Consider the following 19152-nt stretch of genomic DNA (forward strand, 5'->3'; position numbering starts at 1 on the left):
GACCGTAGGATCCTACGCAGTGCCGTAGGGGACTGCACCGCCACTTCCCAGCAAATTAGGGACACTGTTGCTCCTGGGGTATCGGCGAGGACCATTCGCAACCGTCTCCATGAAGCTGGGCTACGGTCCCGTACACCGTTAGGCCGTCTTCCGCTCACGCCCCAACATCGTGCAGCCCGCCTCCAGTGGTGTCGCGACAGGCGTGAATGGAGGGACGAATGGAGACGTGTCGTCTTCAGCGATGAGAGTCGCTTCTGCCTTGGTGCCAATGATGGTCGTATGCGTGTTTGGCGCCGTGCAGGTGAGCGCCACAATCAGGACTGCATACGACTGAGGCACACAGGGCCAACACCCGGCATCATGGTGTGGGGAGCGATCTCCTACACTGGCCGTACACCTCTGGTGATCGTCAAGGGGACACTGAATAGTGCACGGTACATCCAAACCGTCATCGAACCCATCGTTCTACCATTCCTAGACCGGCAAGGGAACTTGCTGTTCCAACAGGACAATGCACGTCCGCATGTATGCCGTGCCACCCAACGTGCTCTAGAAGGTGTAAGTCAACTACCCTGGCCAGCAAGATCTCCGGATCTGTCCCCCATTGAGCATGTTTGGGACTGGATGAAGCGTCGTCTCACGCGGTCTGCACGTCCAGCACGAACGGCGCCAGGTGGAAATGGCATGGCAAGCCGTTCCACAGGACTACATCCAGCATCTCTACGATCGTCTCCATGGGAGAATAGCAGCCTGCATTGCTGCGAAAGGTGGATATACACTGTACTAGTGCCGACATTGTGCATGCTCTGTTGCCTGTGTCTATGTGCCTGTGGTTCTGTCAGTGTGATCATGTAATGTATCTGACCCCAGGAATGTGTCAATAAAGTTTTAAAGTTTCCCCTTCCTGGGACAATGAATTCACAGTGTTCTTATTTCAATTTCCAGGAGTATATATATATATATATATATATATATATATATATATATATGTGTGTGTGTGTGTGTGTGTGTGTGTGTGTGTGTGTGTGTGTGTGTGTGTGTGTGTGTTGCACCCCTAAGATGTAACACCTATTTTATTTCGTGAGTGGTTACACATACTGAAACCCGGCTTTTGGCAAATGTTAGAGTATTTTGAGGCATGCGCTACTGAACAGCCGTAAATCCCCAATGGCTTCGTCAGGTGCAACATCAACGCCCGTGGAGCATAAACGTTTGGTGTGGCATCTTAGGAAATTACACTGTGGGACCATACTTCATCTCAGGCGTTCTAAATCGACGTTCGTACGCACGCTTTCTGCCGGTTCTTCTAGAAGAGGTGCAACTGAATATTCGACAGTGCATGTGGCTGCAACATGACGGTTGTCCAGCTCACTCATCCCCTGTTCCAATGCAAATACTGAATGAGAACTTTTCTTGATGTTGGTAAGAAGAAACTCTGTTGTCAAATAGCTGTGAGGTCCCCCTATTTGGCTCCTTTTAATTTGTTTCTTCGGGGAGCACTCAAAGATGCAGTTCATGATGAAGCCCCGACTACACCAGACAGTATGTGTCATCAAATCACTAATGCATGCTCTAACGTATCATGCACTGTAATTGCATCTGTTCATTCCCCTTTCGAACAGCGACTGTAGATGTGTCTTTCAGTCCATGCTCAACAGTTTGAACACATGCTTAAATAAAGAGTAAAGTTATGTTTTGGAAGACAAAATTTATGTTACGTGATTTGAGTGGTTACCAAATCATTGTTAGTAAACTGTTTATTTCATTTACGTGCGTACGAAATAACGCTGCAATGTCAAATAAGTCGACAGCGTCTATTGCACGTAGCTTATAACAATGTCATTACACGGTTACATTCAGCATAAAATGACATTTCGTTAAGAAGAATATTTATTTTGCGGTGTTAGGTGTAAGGTGGTCACCAAAGAATGTCTCCCATACAATATAATTTAAAGCATTGTAGGTAGAGACAGTTGTCCAGTAGCATGTATTTTACCTGTAAACACGCAGCCACACACAGGAAAAGATAGGTCAAATCTTCCTTATAAAATTTAAATATCTAATACAGTATTTGCTTTTTACAATGTATAAGACCTCTTTAGTGTTGAAGAATGAACAGCTGATTTCAGTGTTTCAGCTTAAGTAAATCTGGGAGTATACACACATGTGAAAGTTTTCCTTTTCCTTTTGTGATACTCTAGATTCTAGCCTATGTCATTTTACCATGCACAACATTCGTAGGTGAACCTGCATCCAGGGTATAAGGTAGTTCAAGGGGAAATAAAGCTTTATTGTCCTAAATCTGGTCTACCTTACGGTATACAACTATGCAACCTGGTTCAAGACACCTGCTTGCCCACGTGTGGTAGCCACGCGGTCTGAAGCGTCTTGTCACAGTCTGTGTGAGCACCCCTGTCGGAGGTTTGAGTCCTCCCTCGAGCTTGGGTGTGTGTGTTGTCCATAGCATAAGTTAGTTTAAGTTAGATTAAATAGTGTGTAGGCTTAGGGAGCCATAAGCTCAGCAGTTTGCTCCCATAAAACCTTACCATAAATTTCCAAAATTTACACCTGTGTGGCAGTGTTTGCACCGAAAATGCTGTTTCTGCCCACCAGACTCACACATTCTAGGACATTTCTTGAATTTTATTTCGACAAGTTTCAACATCAACATCAACATTAACAAACCCAATATCACTGTAATTTTCTCCTCAAGGGCATGCGGGAGGCCGGGTGGACGTACCGCCGAATTGCTCAACACGTGGGGCGTGAGGTCTCCACAGTACATCGATGTTGTCGCCAGTGGTCGGCGGAAGGTGCACGTGCCCGTCGACCTGGGACCGGACCGCAGCGACGCACAGATGCACGCCAAGACCGTAGGATCCTACGCAGTGCCGTAGGGGACTGCACCGCCACTTCCCAGCAAATTAGGGACACTGTTGCTCCTGGGGTATCGGCGAGGACCATTCGCAACCGTCTCCATGAAGCTGGGCTACGGTCCCGTACACCGTTAGGCCGTCTTCCGCTCACGCCCCAACATCGTGCAGCCCGCCTCCAGTGGTGTCGCGACAGGCGTGAATGGAGGGACGAATGGAGACGTGTCGTCTTCAGCGATGAGAGTCGCTTCTGCCTTGGTGCCAATGATGGTCGTATGCGTGTTTGGCGCCGTGCAGGTGAGCGCCACAATCAGGACTGCATACGACTAAGGCACACAGGGCCAACACCCGGCATCATGGTGTGGGGAGCGATCTCCTACACTGGCCGTACACCTCTGGTGATCGTCAAGGGGACACTGAATAGTGCACGGTACATCCAAACCGTCATCGAACCCATCGTTCTACCATTCCTAGACCGGCAAGGGAACTTGCTGTTCCAACAGGACAATGCACGTCCGCATGTATGCCGTGCCACCCAACGTGCTCTAGAAGGTGTAAGTCAACTACCCTGGCCAGCAAGATCTCCGGATCTGTCCCCCATTGAGCATGTTTGGGACTGGATGAAGCGTCGTCTCACGCGGTCTGCACGTCCAGCACGAACGGCGCCAGGTGGAAATGGCATGGCAAGCCGTTCCACAGGACTACATCCAGCATCTCTACGATCGTCTCCATGGGAGAATAGCAGCCTGCATTGCTGCGAAAGGTGGATATACACTGTACTAGTGCCGACATTGTGCATGCTCTGTTGCCTGTGTCTATGTGCCTGTGGTTCTGTCAGTGTGATCATGTAATGTATCTGACCCCAGGAATGTGTCAATAAAGTTTTAAAGTTTCCCCTTCCTGGGACAATGAATTCACAGTGTTCTTATTTCAATTTCCAGGAGTATATATATATATGTGTGTGTGTGTGTGTGTGTGTGTGTGTATGTGTGTGTGTGTGTGTGTTTGCACCCCTAAGATGTAACACCTATTTTATTTCGTGAGTGGTTACACATACTGAAACCCGGCTTTTGGCAAATGTTAGAGTATTTTGGGTCATGTATTTTGTTGTCTGGTTAATATTTTTAGCACTATTATAAATGGAGATATTGTAGCAAGTACATTTTTTAAATGGAATAGTATGCTTTTTATTATTGCATTTGGTAGCCCTTGAGGAGAAAATTACAGTGATATTGGGTTTGTTAATGTTGATGTTGATGTTGAAACTTGTCAAAATAAAATTCAAGAAATGTCCTAGAATGTGTGAGTCTGGTGGGCAGAAACAGCAAATTCGGTGCAAACACTGCCACACAGGTGTAAATTTTGGAAATTTATGGTAAGGTTTTATGGGAGCAAACTGCTGAGCTTATGGCTCCCTAAGCCTACACACTATTTAATCTAACTTAAACTAACTTATGCTATGGACAACACACACACCCAAGCTCGAGGGAGGACTCAAACCTCCGACAGGGGTGCTCACACAGACTGTGACAAGACGCTTCAGACCGCGTGGCTACCACACGTGGGCAAGCAGGTGTCTTGAACCAGGTTGCATAGTTGTATACCGTAAGGAAGGCCAGATTTAGGACAATAAAGCTTTATTTCCCCTTGAACTACCTTATACCCTGGATGCAGGTTCACCTACGAATGTTGTGCATGGTAAAATGACATAGGCTAGAATCTAGAGTATCACAAAAGGAAAAGGAAAACTTTCACATGTGTGTATACTCCCAGATTTACTTAAGCTGTAACATTGAAATCAGCTGTTCATTCTTCAACACTAAAGAGGTCTTATACATTGTAAAAAGCAAATACTGTATTAGATATTTAAATTTTATAAGGAAGATTTGACCTATCTTTTCCTGTGTGTGGCTGCGTGTTTACAGGTAAAATACATGCTACTGGACAACTGTCTCTACCTACACTGCTTTAAATTATATTGTATGGGAGACATTCTTTGGTGACCACCTTACACCTAACACCGCAAAATAAATATTCTTCTTAACGAAATGTCATTTTATGCTGAATGTAACCGTGTAATGACATTGTTATAAGCTACGTGCAATAGACGCTGTCGACTTATTTGACATTGCAGCGTTATTTCGTACGCACGTAAATGAAATAAACAGTTTACTAACAATGATTTGGTAACCACTCAAATCACGTAACATAAATTTTGTCTTCCAAAACATAACTTTACTCTTTATTTAAGCATGTGTTCAAACTGTTGAGCATGGACTGAAAGACACATCTACAGTCGCTGTTCGAAAGGGGAATGAACAGATGTAATTACAGTGCATGATACGTTAGAGCATGCATTAGTGATTTGATGACACATACTGTCTGGTGTAGTCGGGGCTTCATCATGACCTGCATCTTTGAGTGCTCCCCGAAGAAACAAATTAAAAGGAGCCAAATAGGGGGACCTCACAGCTATTTGACAACAGAGTTTCTTCTTACCAACATCAAGAAAAGTTCTCATTCAGTATTTGCATTGGAACAGGGGATGAGTGAGCTGGACAACCGTCATGTTGCAGCCACATGCATTGTCGAATATCCAGTTGCACCTCTTCTAGAAGAACCGGCAGAAAGCGTGCGTATGAACGTCGATTTAGAACGCCTGAGATGAAGTATGGTCCCACAGTGTAATTTCCTAAGATGCCACACCAAACGTTTATGCTCCACGGGCGTTGATGTTGCACCTGACGAAGCCATTGGGGATTTTCGGCTGCCCACTAGTGCATGTTACGCAAATTTACGTTGGCGTTGTTAGTAAAACGTTTTTTCATCGGTAAAGAGCACACGTTGGAGAAACATAGTGTCTCTCTCAGTTGCTAAGTGGCAAAACAAAAAATTCTGTACCATGTTCGAAATCACTGACGTCGAGTGCCTTATGTAGTGACAAATGACAGGGATGGAAATTCTGTCGATGCAGGATGCGAATGACACACGTCTGGCTGATTCCTTGGCAGTACACCCACTGTGAAGATTCATTCTTCCCGTTGTAGCCAGAACAGTTTCTTCGTGTTCTCTCTCAGTTACCGTCTTCTTTCTTGTTCCCTTTTTGACATTCAAGTAGCCTCCCCCTAGCGTCTTAAGAATTCGTACGATCGCCTGGTACGTTGGATATTGGCAATCTGGATATATATTGCTATACCGCTGTACTGTTTTTATGGTCTTTTACACTCACCATATAAACGTAGTATAACCAACTTCTCCTCATTGGTGTACATGTCTGTCCACAACAAATTTGAAGCAGAAATGAGTGGCCTGGGGGGCAGACACGTAAACAGGCAGATGTGTTGACATTCTGACACAGCGTGACGTGAGAGATCTGACTGGCGATGTTGGCACCATTAACGCTGATTCTGGCCACCATGCTCCAAAATACTAGGGCATTTCTCGATTTTTTTCAACAGGTTTCAAAACGCCATATCACCGTAATTGTCTTATATAGCTATCGATCATACAAAATATACTGTTCCATTTAAAAAAAAAACATGCTTTATTCAATATCTCCATTGACACCAGCGCTAAAAACGTTAACCAAACAAAGAAATACGTGCTCCTTGATGCTCTAACATTTACCGAAATCCGGATTTCCATATATGCAACAGTTCACAAAATAAATGACTCACCCTGCATATCAGGAGAACGATTCATGAAGATGTTCAAATATTTTTAATGTTATTCTACAAGTAAAACCAAAGAAAGAAAATCATGTAAACATAGGATCGCAAATGTTTAGATATGGAGCTACAGCTAAAAAAAGATTTTGCATGAAATTTAGCAACTTCGCTAATATGAAGCCATCGCAAAACTGTATGAGGTTAAAGTAAAGCACGATTTCCATTTATTTTGTTGATACTGATCTGGTGAATCTAATAAAATATTTCCCAGACATGTATCTGCAGCAGTTTTCCAGAACATCCAGAGGAGCAAAGAAGTAATTTCGTAAAATGTTTAATTTATTAACTACTAGGCCAAATTTGTTTTTTTTTTTTAAATTCCAGACAATTGTACAAAGTTTTGAACAGAAGTAGTAGAGAACTTAATTTTGGAAAAATTTGGTAATAACATTAACTGAAAGCGTATGAATGTGTCAGATAATCTGCTTCTATTAATTCCATAGGACACATGAATTCATGTTAAACTGGAAAGAAAAGCTGAGTGTTAAAGAAGTTCTAAATCGCACATAGAGTTTCAGAATAAATGTTCGAAAATGTCTCCACCGAGTTCAGTGCACTTAGCTGCACGTGTATGAACAAATTTTTGTTGCTCATTGCAATTTCACAGGGTTGTTCTTAAGTTCGTCTATTGCACTCATAATGTGAGCAAATAATGCCACACATTATTGATGTTCTCCTCATAAATTATGTCTTTCATCCATCCCCATACATAAATATCCATAGTTGTTAAATCGGGCGATCTTAGTGGCCACAGACGTGTAGCACCACGACCAATCCCTTTTTGGGGAAAATGTTCATTTAAATGTGTAGTAAAGGAGTTGGTGAAATGCGGAGGCGCACCATCATGTTGAAAATACATTTGCAATTGAGTAGCAAGTGGAACATCGTCGAGCAAGTGGGGCATTTCTTCTTGAAGGTTTGTGTAAGTACGTTTCGCCAGTTAGACATCCTGGGAAAATGAATGGTCCAATAAAGTGCATATTGATTATACCACATCACACATTTGTACTAAATCGCTGCTGGAAATTGCGTTGCACTGTTGCATGTGGGTTTGCTTCAGACCATACATGCTCGTTGTGTAAACTGTTTATACCATCTCAAGTAAACTGTGCCTCATCAGTAAGTAAAATTTATTTGTGTAACTGCCGATTAGTATTTAACCATTTGCACAACTCCAAGCGAAAGGTAGGATCTCCCGGATGTAAATGATGCACTTGTTGTTTATGGTAAGGATACAGATTATTGTACTTCTGTGTACACCATACCTTAGACTGTGAAACGCCTAGCCACGTGGGATTAGCCGAACGGTCGAAGGCATGGACTGTGTGGCTGATCCCGGTGGGGGTTCGAGTCCTCCCTTGGGCATGGGTGTGTGTTTGTCCTTAGGATAATTTAGGATAAGTAGTATGTAAGCTTAGGGACTGATGATCTTAGCAGTGAAGTCCCATAAGATTTCACACACATTTGAATATTTTTTGAAACGCCTAATCGTTTTTCATGTACTGGTACCTGGGCTATGTTGAACAGCATCCATAATATCCTCGTCATCGTCTTCTCGTATCATGCGCTCATACTGATTATGAATTCTAGATAGAGAAACTGTATCCTGTAACATTCGAAATACTCCACTAATGGTTTGTGTATTCGGAATCCTCTGAGTTGAATAACGTATGCGATGTTTGTTAACTACAGCCATAGCATTACCACCACATTTGCCATAAATAAACACCATATCGGCGTATTCGTATGTCGTAAATTTGAAAGGCATCCCTTTTTCATAAATATTCTAAAACTACAACAGTTACTACGTGGTTTCACTTAAATACAATGTTGTTATTGCGTTATATCACTGTACAATACAGAAAACTAACTCGTTTCAAGGTTAGGAAACGACTGTACCAGCTCACTAACGGTTGTCAACAATGACATAAACGTTTCTACATTCTTGCTAAAAAGTAACCAAATTTACTTACATAATAATCTTTGCTTCTTTGGATGATGTGGAAAAGCGTCTGGGACACGTTTTATTAGATTCACCAGACCAATAATCAGCAAACAAGTGGAAATCGTGCTTTACTTTAACCTTGTACTGTTTTGTGATGGCTTCATATTAGCAATATTGCTAAATTTCAGGCAAAATCTTTTATTAGCCGTAACTCTGTAACTAAACGTTTGTGGACCTATGTTTATACGAACTTCTTTCTTTAGTTTACTTGTAGAACAGCATATTAAAATATTTGCATATCTTTATGAACCACCCTGTATATATAAAGAAGAATGTATGTGGGTACATGCGTGTGTTCAGAATCTGCTCCCAAAGCCAGAGATCGATTACAGCGAAATATGGCACAGAAACAGAAGGCATCACAATTATCAGCACTGTAGGGTACATAAACTCTTAGTTACAATAGCAGTGAAAATATGGGCAAAAACGTGTTTTTAGATCCTGGCATATAGGCTGTCCTGCATGACAGGCGTGTTTTGTGGAAACAGTATCGACTTTCCAAATCAACGTGCTCTGCAGGGCAGCCCAAACATCAGGGGCTAGAAACTTGTTTCCAGGCCCAACATGTAGGCTGCCCCAAATTTCAGGCATGTTGTGTCAGAGTAGTATCAGCCTACTTTATCTAGATACTGCATGGCAACCTATATGTCAGGTTAAAAAAAACTATTTTCAAGTCCCTTATATGCAGTGTGCATTGTACAATGGGCTTGCTGTGGGAGTAGTATCTTTCTGCTTTCACTGTCTGTGTTGTAGGGGCTACACATGTGCATGAATATGGATGGGGGAATGTTGAGATGGATAGAGGAGCAGGTGGACAAAGAGTAGTGGCATGAGAGGTTGGAAACGGAGAGAGGAGGCAGCAGGTGTTGGACAGAGTGAGTGGGGCAGGAGGGGATGAACAGTGAATGGGTAAGAAAAGGAACTACAAAAGGAGATGGATAAAGAGAGAGGGAGGAGGATATGGGTAGGGAGGGGGCTGGTAAATGTGGATATGGAGAGAGGACAGAAGGATATGGTTAGGGCTGTGTTGGGGAAGTGGAAGTGGATAGGGAGAGGGGAAAGCAGGGGATGGATAGAGATATGACAGCAGGAGTAGACAGAAGGGGAGATTGTGCGAAAGGAGATGGTATAAAATGAGGGGAGCAGGAGATGGACAGTGAGCAGGAGGAGATGAAGAGGATAACAGGTTGTAAGGATATGCATAGTGGGAGGGAGAGGTGGAGGACATGCAAGAGGTGAGAGGAAGGTGCAATGGGGTAGTAGGTAGATGGAGAAACAAGACAGGGGAGGAAGAGGAGGAGGAGGAAGATACAGATAGTGTAAGGTGGGAAAGATATGGCGGACAGAAGGGGCAGAGGAGATGAGCAAGGAGAGATGGGGAGGAATGTGACAGGTGGTGGGAGGATGAGGTAGTCAGAGGAATGGGACAAGGAAAAGGTGGTCATAGAGAGAAGGAAGGAGGGAATATATGTGTCGAACATGAACATGAGCAAGGCTGCAGGGAAAAGACATGTGACAGTACAACCATGATTTACTCCAAAGCCCTTGGATCTATTTCAACCAAATTTGTCGCAGAAATAGCAGATTTTATGAGTATTGATATTATGGGGTTTACAACTTTCTAGCTCCAATGGGAGCAGAGATGTGGGCAAAAAGTTCCTTTCCTACTCCTGACATGTGGCCTCGGCCAATAGATTGCCCTACCTCACATGTGTTATGCAGGAATTGTACTGGTGTGCATTATCAAACTGCTTTGCAGGGCAGCCTACATATCAGGGGAAAGAAATGGAGTTTGTGGCCCCTGGCTTGTAGGCTGTCCTACATGACAGGCAAGTTTAAGAGTGTATATTTATAAAGTATGATAGGAACTGAGAAGTTTGTGGGACAAATGTTGCATGGGACAATGGAGGTTATAATATGAAGTTTGTTGTTTGTTCTTTGTTGCTAGGTGGTGTTGCATCAGGGATATGAAGCCTACTCAAGGTCCTCATAATACTTCGATAGGTCTTGCAGTAGTTGCTTAAACGGCACTAGTTCACATTGGGACATCGGACATAGTTTGGCGGCCAAGCAATAAACAGTCATTCCTGCCATGGCCAAGAAACAAGAATGCCTGTGAGCACCTTTTATGTGATATATTGCGATGTGCACGTTGAACTGTGCGGGGTATTCTTCCCAGTCCTTCTTTAGCTCATCATCTCATGAAACGGCGGCATGTACGCAGGTCAGTGGTGCTGCTGTTAGGGATCCGTTGTTGTGTGTGAAGTCATCTGCGCCATCATGAAAGATTTATGACTTCAAGCTATTGCGCCATTTGGTGACTGAAACTGAATGAACTGAGTTAGATCAACTGCAGGAGGCACAGGCAATGCAATAGCCATTCTGAATTAAGCAAGGCGCAAAAGAACAAGACAATACAGCAATGACAAATACAAAAAGCAAAAAGCAAAAGTAACACAGAGAAAACGAAAAAGGGGTGTGCAAAAGCAGCAAACGTGGAAAATACAACATAAAGAGCCAAACGGGGGAAAAAAATACTGTGCACCCAGAAAAATGGAAAACAATGAAAAATAATCAAGAAGACCGCAGAGCAGGAAAAAGTTAGTTAGATGATTGCAACCTGTAGGTACTACTGCGCGTACCCAGATGTTGTGTGTGACCTAGCACTCTACAGTAAGGAGAGGTGGGCAACAGAGTGGAGAGGCAACTATCGTTGCAGGAAAGCTTGACAGGGGAAGAGATAAGTAGAGAACAAATAACACAGCAAACAGAAGATTTACTTAACTTGTATTTCTCTAAACAAACGAAGACTCAATACAAATATGACAGCAAGAAACAGAGTCCAGCTATGACAATGTTCACAAGGAATAGTCCTCCCTTTGCACACAGGTGGCGTCTGCGTAGTATGACATTATCAAGCGGTTCTGAGGGCGAGTTGGGTGTGTAGGTGGCACCGGCCGTCCTATATTGCGCTGGCAGAGTGTGTTCATAGTACAGAGTCACTCGAGGTGTATCTCAGGAGGTGCATACTGTTGGGTCCGCCAGATGCTGCATGACCCCTGTCAGCGTCAGATGGAAATTTGCGGTTCCGTTGCTATGACGCCAGTGGGGTGAATCGATAAGTTATGCCACACAAACAGCCTGTGAAATCTAATATGTTGGGTATTGGGTACTGGTCTCATGTGATGTGGGAGTTCAGTCCTTTACAGTCGAAGCAAAAACGCCAAAAACCATGTTTCACAGAGTGTCTCACTTAATGCAATAATGTCGTATCTTTGTTGTAATAGCGTGGCACAATTTATTATTATTATTATTTATTGTTTATTCACCATCAGCATGAGTACACTATTTAGTCACTAACACTTAAAATTGGAAATTATTCAACTAAGACATGAACGTGATTCATTAACATAACTAAACATTGTTTTTTCACTGGACATTCCACCTTGACTAAGTTTTTGTGGTCAGATTTGAAAATTGCTCACTAAAATAAATCCTGGCAGACATCGAAGCATTGATCTGTCAATCATTATTGAAAGACTAGTAATAGGCTACTTTTTTGGAATGGAACCCAAAGTTTTTTAAGATCTGAAAGGAATTGTTCTCTGTATTGATCGTATTTCAGGCAGGCGAAGATTAATGGTCCCCCATATTTGAGCTGTTGCAATCACAGGTGTCAGAATTTCTTGTTGTAGATGAAACAAATGCAAAGGAAAGCTGCTGTGATTAAACCTCATCCTCTTGAGTCTAGGGATAGCTCTTAGTTCAGTACTGGCAATAACTTTCATTTAAGATTCCAGCTTGACAAGAACCCACTGGCCAAAAGGCAGGACGTGTATGATGTCCTTAGGTTAGTTAGGTTTAAGTAGTTCTAAGTTATAGGGAACTGATGACCTCAGAAGATAAGTCCCATAGTGATCAGATCCATTTGAACCAAAAGGCAGTAGAATGTTTCCGTTATTGCAACTTGTTATGAAAGAATTTATGGGTTCTCCAATACTACGCTACAGTCAGGAATACTAGAGATACACAATTAAATAACAAGAAGTTTCATTTAATGTCCATCAAATGTCTCTTGGAGCGTTACGAGATAAACTGTATTTCGAATGGTACAGATAATACAACCAAACAGTAGATATCGATGGTTGGTTGGTTTGGGGATGGAGACCAGACAGCGTGGTCATCAGTCTCATCGGATTAGGGAAGGATGGGGAAGGAAGTCGGCCGTGCCCTTTCAGAGGAACCATCCCAGCATTTGCCTGGAGTGATTTAGGGAAATCACGGAAAACCTGAATCAGGATGGCCGGACGCGGGATTGAACCGTCGTCCTCCCGAGTGCGAGTCCAGTAGATATCGAAACATGAGTTAAAGTCTCAGTATCTCTCCCAGATGCTTATTGTATTCTTTCGTGGAGCTAACACATAGAGAAGAAGCATCTCTGTAATGAGCATTTGGGTGCACAGAACCAACGTCACCTAGAGGCCACAACAGATTTTGTGTTGTCAACATATGAGCTGATGCATAGACCCGTAACGTTTTCCCATAAAATATACATAACAGAGACTTTAGTCACAAATAGTATATTCTCCTTCATTATTTACAACAGTCTGCCAATGCTAGGGTAACTTTTCGATTCCACAACTGTAGAAATAACGTGATTTTCAGGCAAAGAACTCGTCGAGCTATGTTGGGAGCGTATTTTGCTCCAGACAGGAAGTACCTTGTGGTCTGTTCAACAGAATACGGAACAAATGAAAATCAGGTGGTGCAAGATCAGGCGAATAAGTTGGGTCGGAATGACTTCCCAACGCTTTTCCTGTATAGTGTTTTTCGTCAGTCTAGCAGAATGCAGATGGATGTTGTCATGGAGGAGCATCACTTCATGCACTCTTTCTGGTCGTTGTTCTTGTGTGGGTCTGCATGATGTCTCAGTTGTGAACAACATATTTCAGCAGTGAGTGGTACACCTAAAGGAAGCAAATCGTAGTACACCACACTGTCGCTATTCCACAATATGCAAGTAGTAGGGAGATGGAGATCTCACCACAATTTTGATATCAACTTGACATGCAAATTAGTTAAATTGATCAATTAATACCCCCCAACCACGCTCACCCTAAGCCCTGACCACACCCACTCCCATCCTGGATGATGTCTGTTGTGGTTGGCAGGAGAGCCAACACTGTGTTACTAGAGGAGGCCAAAAGGCATGCGATTTAGCTCACGCAGGCTGGCATGAAGTCTGGAACAGGACAAGGAAATTAGAATTTAGAAACAACGGGCTTGGCTGGTGGAATATTTAACTTTAATCCATTAATGATGAACGTCGCTCTTGACGGTACATATTTCACAATATCAATAGTAACTGTTAATGGCGCTTTGCTAGGTCGTAGCAAATGATGTAGCTGAAGGCTATGCTGAACTATCTTCTCGGCAAATGAGATCGTAAGTAGGCAGTGAACCATCGCTAGCAAAGTCCGCTGTACAACTGGGGCGAGTGCTAGGAAGTCTCTCTAGACCTGCCGTGTGGGGGCGCTCAGTCTGCAATCACTGATAGTGGCGAAACGCGGGTCCGACGTATACTACCGGACCGCGGCCGATTTAAAGGCTACCACCTAGCAAGTATGGTATCTGGCAGTGACACCACATTCCTCCCTCGCAAATCGGCGTACGGTTGTGGCATAAGACTTCCGCCCGCCGTGGGGAGGACCCCATGTTGACGTATGCGACGAGGTGGGGAGCCTAACAACAGGCGAGGCTGTGCCACCCGCACCCTGCCATTCGGATCGTGGGGAGCTAGGAAACGCCTGAAAACCTGCTCCAGGGTGCACGCCAACATGCGGTGTATGCGCCCGTAGAGAGAAAGGAGAGGCCGAAGGGTCGACAGCCATCAGGCCGGGGCACCCGACGGGCGAACACGATGTATGGCCCGGAGCGGGCAAGAGTACCATGTCGGAGGAAAACTGGTCACGGGAAGCGATCGGCGGCGCGTGACCCAGGGAGGCGCCCGGCGGTTGCAGCGACGCGTCCACTGCGGGCGTCGCCGGCGGGAGAACAGGCGGCGGCGGCGGTGGCGGGGGCGCGTCGCCATGGGGCAAAATGGAAGGCAGCGTCGGTAACACCTGGGGCTGAGGCGAGACAGTAGGTGGGTCCCCAGGGCGCTGACCGGACGGCACCGTCGCTGAAAGTGGACGGCGAGCGGCAGATCCCGTGCGACGAAAGAGGCGCAGCTGATTGAGATGCCGACGCACCTCACCAGAGGACCCAAAAACCAGATACATAGCGCTGCAGAGGCAGCGAAGAATGCGGCCTTCGAGCCAACGCCGTGAACCTCGAAAGTGGCGATAGTAGACAACGTCGCCTGGAGCAAAAGCAGATGTGTCTGCCGCTGCACAGGAACCTCATGCGGCGGATGTAGCAAAGACATCAAGGTTCGATGATGACGACCGTGGAGCAACTCAGTCGGAGAGCGACCATCTCGGGGCTGAGAGCGATACGATGACAAAAGGAGCAATAACGCGTCCTCCCGAGAATGCGACTCTTTCAACTTCAACATCTGTGACTTGAAATTCCTGACCAATCGTTCAGCGGCACAGTTTGACTATGGCGAAAACGGCGCGGACATCAGATGTTGAATACCATTGGCCTTGCAGAATGACTGAAATTCTGCAGACATGAATTGGGGGCCATTGTCGGAAACAATAGTCTGTGGAAGACCTTCAATGCAAAAGATAGCAGATAACGCTTGGATGGTGGTAGATGACGTCGTGGAAGACATCCGGACAACAAAAGGAAAATTACTGACGAATCTACCACAACCAACCATCGAGCATTGCAGAATGGACCAGCAAAATCGATGTGTAGGCGTTGCCAAGGGGAAGTGCCTTTTGGCCATGCAAAGAATTTCCGCGGTGGTGCTGATTGTTGTTCGCACACACCATGCAAGAAGAGCACATATTCGTAATCGCGCCATCGATTCCCAACCAAGTACAGTGCTGACGAGCAAGTTGTTTTGTTCTCACTATACCCCAATGCCCTTAGTGGAGAAGCTGTCAGACAGAGGACTGTAACGAACGTGATACCACGTCCCTGGACTGATCATTATCAGTACGCAACAGCAAAACACCACTTCATACAAAAAGTCTCTCCTTGTGAGCAAAAAATCGGCGAACCAACGGGTCCCCGATCCGTGGCTTTGACAAGGGCCATTGCGTAGCAACAAAATGCAGAACGGGAGCAAGGACAGGGTCGGCAGCTGTGGCTGTAGCTACACGACGAAAATCAATCGGAAACGATTCGACCACGTCATCGGTTTTCGCATCAATGAACATGCAAGCAAGTTCGGAGGAATCGAATGCCCTACCCTCAGCAACAGGCAAGCGGGACAACGCATCGTCGTTTCCGTGCTTAGCAGTGGACCGGTACAAGATATCGTAGTGGTACTGCGAGAGGAAAATAGACCAGTGGATGAATTTCTGCACTGTACGTGGAGGTACAGGCTTGGTCGGATGAAAAAGCGATGTCAAAGGTTTGTGGTCTGTGATCATGGTAAAGTGACGACCATACAAGAAATCATGAAACTTTGTAACACCAAATACGAGAGCCAATGCTTCTTTATCTGTGAATAATTTCTTTGAGCAGACGAGAGCAATTTGGACGCAAAGACGATAGGGCGATCGTATGATCCAACTTTGCGCGCAAGCACAGCACCGATTCCGAAATCCGATGCATCCACTATCAACAAAAGGGGCTTCTGGGGATCGAATGGCGTAAGGCAAGTATTGGAAAGCAACGTCCATTTCAACTGGCGAAAGGCGCGTTCGCATTCCGTCGTCCAGACGAACGGAACACCCTTACGGTGTAAGCGATGAAGCGGAGCTGAAATGGAAGAGGCATGCGGCACATAGCGGTGGTAGTAATTTATTTTTGCCAGCACACTCTGTAGCTGCTTCAAATTCTGCGGCGACAGCAAGTATTGTATGGCACGGAGGTCCGTTGGACTGGGATGTATGTCTTGGGCATTGAATACATGTCCCAAGTATGGCAAGTCATGAGCAAAAAACACACATTTGTCCTTCCGCAAGCGAAGACCATTTTGTCGCAAGACCTGAAATAATGATCTGAGATTGGCCAAATGTTCTTCTGCAGTCTTTCCAGAGATCACAATATCGTCCAGATAATTTGCTGCAGTAGGGACCGACGCACACACAGTTTGTAGATATTGCTGAAACAATGCAGGGCCGGATGCACACCCAAATGGCAGTCGTTTGAATTGATACAACCCAAGATGCGTGGTAACCACCAAAACGCGTTGGGATTCTTTGTCCACCGGTATTTGCAAGCGCGCGTCTGCGAGGTCCAACTTCGAAAAATATTTACCCGGGCACAGTTTTTCAAAAAGATCTTCCGGGCGGGGTAAAGGAAAAGTTGCACTCACTAGTTGTGGATTCACTGTTGCCTTGAAGTCCACACAAAGTCTCAACTTTCCGGAAGGTTTTGGCAAAATTACTAAGGGTGATGCCCAGAGAGAAGCCTGCACACGTTCAATTGCACCTTGTGATTCCAAATCGTGTAATATTTTTGCGATCTCATCACGCAATGCATGGGGAACATTGTGCGCTCTGAAAAATTTCGGTTGCGCGTTTTCTTTCAGTTCCAAATGTGCTTTATAGTTCTTAGCGCAACCGAGGCCCAGTGCAAAAATGTCTGCAAATTCTTCACATAGACGAGGAACACTGTCTGAAGGCACCGTCTGGTTCACTGATAGGACCTGATTTACTATAGACAAGTTAAACAACTGAAATAAATCGAAACCAAACAAGTTCACTGCAGAAGAAGAACGAAGGACGTAAAATGACACAAGTTTGGTTTGTCCTTTGTATGTTGCAAGAAGGCTGCACTGTCCTAACACAGGGATCTCTTGACCTGAATAGCTAGTTAACTTAACATTTGCGGCATGCAACAGAGGTGTGCCCAGCAGTTTGTAAGTGTCTTGATTGATCAGTGAAACTGCAGCCCCGGTATCGAGCTGGAATGGTATCACTTTGCCGTCAATGTCCAGGTCCACAAAAAGTTTATTGTCCTGCTGACGACAAGAGCGACTGTCTCGTGCAACGTGAACTGGTGGTGGTGGGGGTGGTTAGTGTTTAACGTCCCGTCGACAACGAGGTCATTAGAGACGGAGCGCAAGCTCGGGTTAGGGAAGGATTGGGAAGGAAATCGGCCGTGCCCTTTCAAAGGAACCATCCCGGCATTTGCCTGAAACGATTTAGGGAAATCACGGAAAACCTAAATCAGGGTGGCCGGAGACGGGATTGAACCATCGTCCTCCCGAATGCGAGTCCAGTGCAACGTGAACTGACACTGGTACATAATCACTTGCGACTTGACGGGAGTCCCGGCGATGTCGACGCACACTATTTTTGGGACGAACACAGTCACTGGTAGAGAGAGTGGCACTTGGCGGAGTGGAATGAACTACATGAAATTCCATGGGCGAAGTTTCGCCAGTCTGAGTATCCTTGGTTCAATTCCGATTCCGGCGCGAAGCAAGGGCCTGGAACGGTTTTGAGCTTCCTATCTGAGCTTTTTCTGGCAAACACTCTGAACATGTCCTTTTTCATTCCAATAAAAGCAAATAGCTTGGCGTGACGGGCAATTCTCACGCGAATGTTTAGTAGCACACCGCGGGCATGATTTGATCACTGCATTTGCTTGCCGGCACGGCACACGTGGCTGAGAGCCTGGCGGCAGCGACGCGGCCAGGCGCGAGGGCTGTTTACTGCTCTGTGCAGCTCGCCCGGCGAGCCGGTGAACCTGACACACTGCTGGCGAAGTTTCAAATGATTCCTGAGCATAGTCAAGTGTGTCCTGCCGATCCAATATGTCCATCACTTGGTGAAGGGAGGGATTGACTAGTTACAAAATCTGTTCCCTTATACGAACATCAGAAACGTTCTGTGCAATTGCATCACGTACCACAGCATCTGAATAAGGGAGTCCACATTGACACTCAAAAGCACAATCCCTAGTAAGGCCTTGCAAGGTTGCAACCCACTCCCGATTAGTCTGACCTGCCGTACATTTTGTACGAAAGAAGGTGTACCTTCTCGCAACTACATTGACTGATTCTTTGAAATATGCATCTAATGCAGACAAAATTTTTTCGTAGGACAGAGTTGCTACGTCGCGCCGGGGAAATAATTTGACTATCGCACGGTACATTTGTACGCCGACCGATGATAAGAGATAATGCTGCCGCTCATTACCTTGAATTCTGTAGGTTGCGAGATGGAATCCAAATTGGCGTGACCACTCCTTCCACCTTTCCAGTGCAGCATCAAAAGGTCGAAAAGTTGGTGCAACAGCGTGCTGTGGCTGCCGCATCGTTTTGCATCGCACGTTGACCCTGGACGAGCTGTCCAAGGGCATCCAGTAAGGCCTACGTCTGCTGAATCTGTAAGCGATAAAATTCGTACAGTATATCTGCAGATTGTGTCGAAGCCATCACACAAGTAAATCAGGGCAATATCGATAAGAACGCGGT

The sequence above is a fragment of the Schistocerca gregaria genome, chromosome 6 (assembly GCF_023897955.1).
Source record: "Schistocerca gregaria isolate iqSchGreg1 chromosome 6, iqSchGreg1.2, whole genome shotgun sequence".
NCBI classification, from domain to species: domain Eukaryota; kingdom Metazoa; phylum Arthropoda; class Insecta; order Orthoptera; family Acrididae; genus Schistocerca; species Schistocerca gregaria.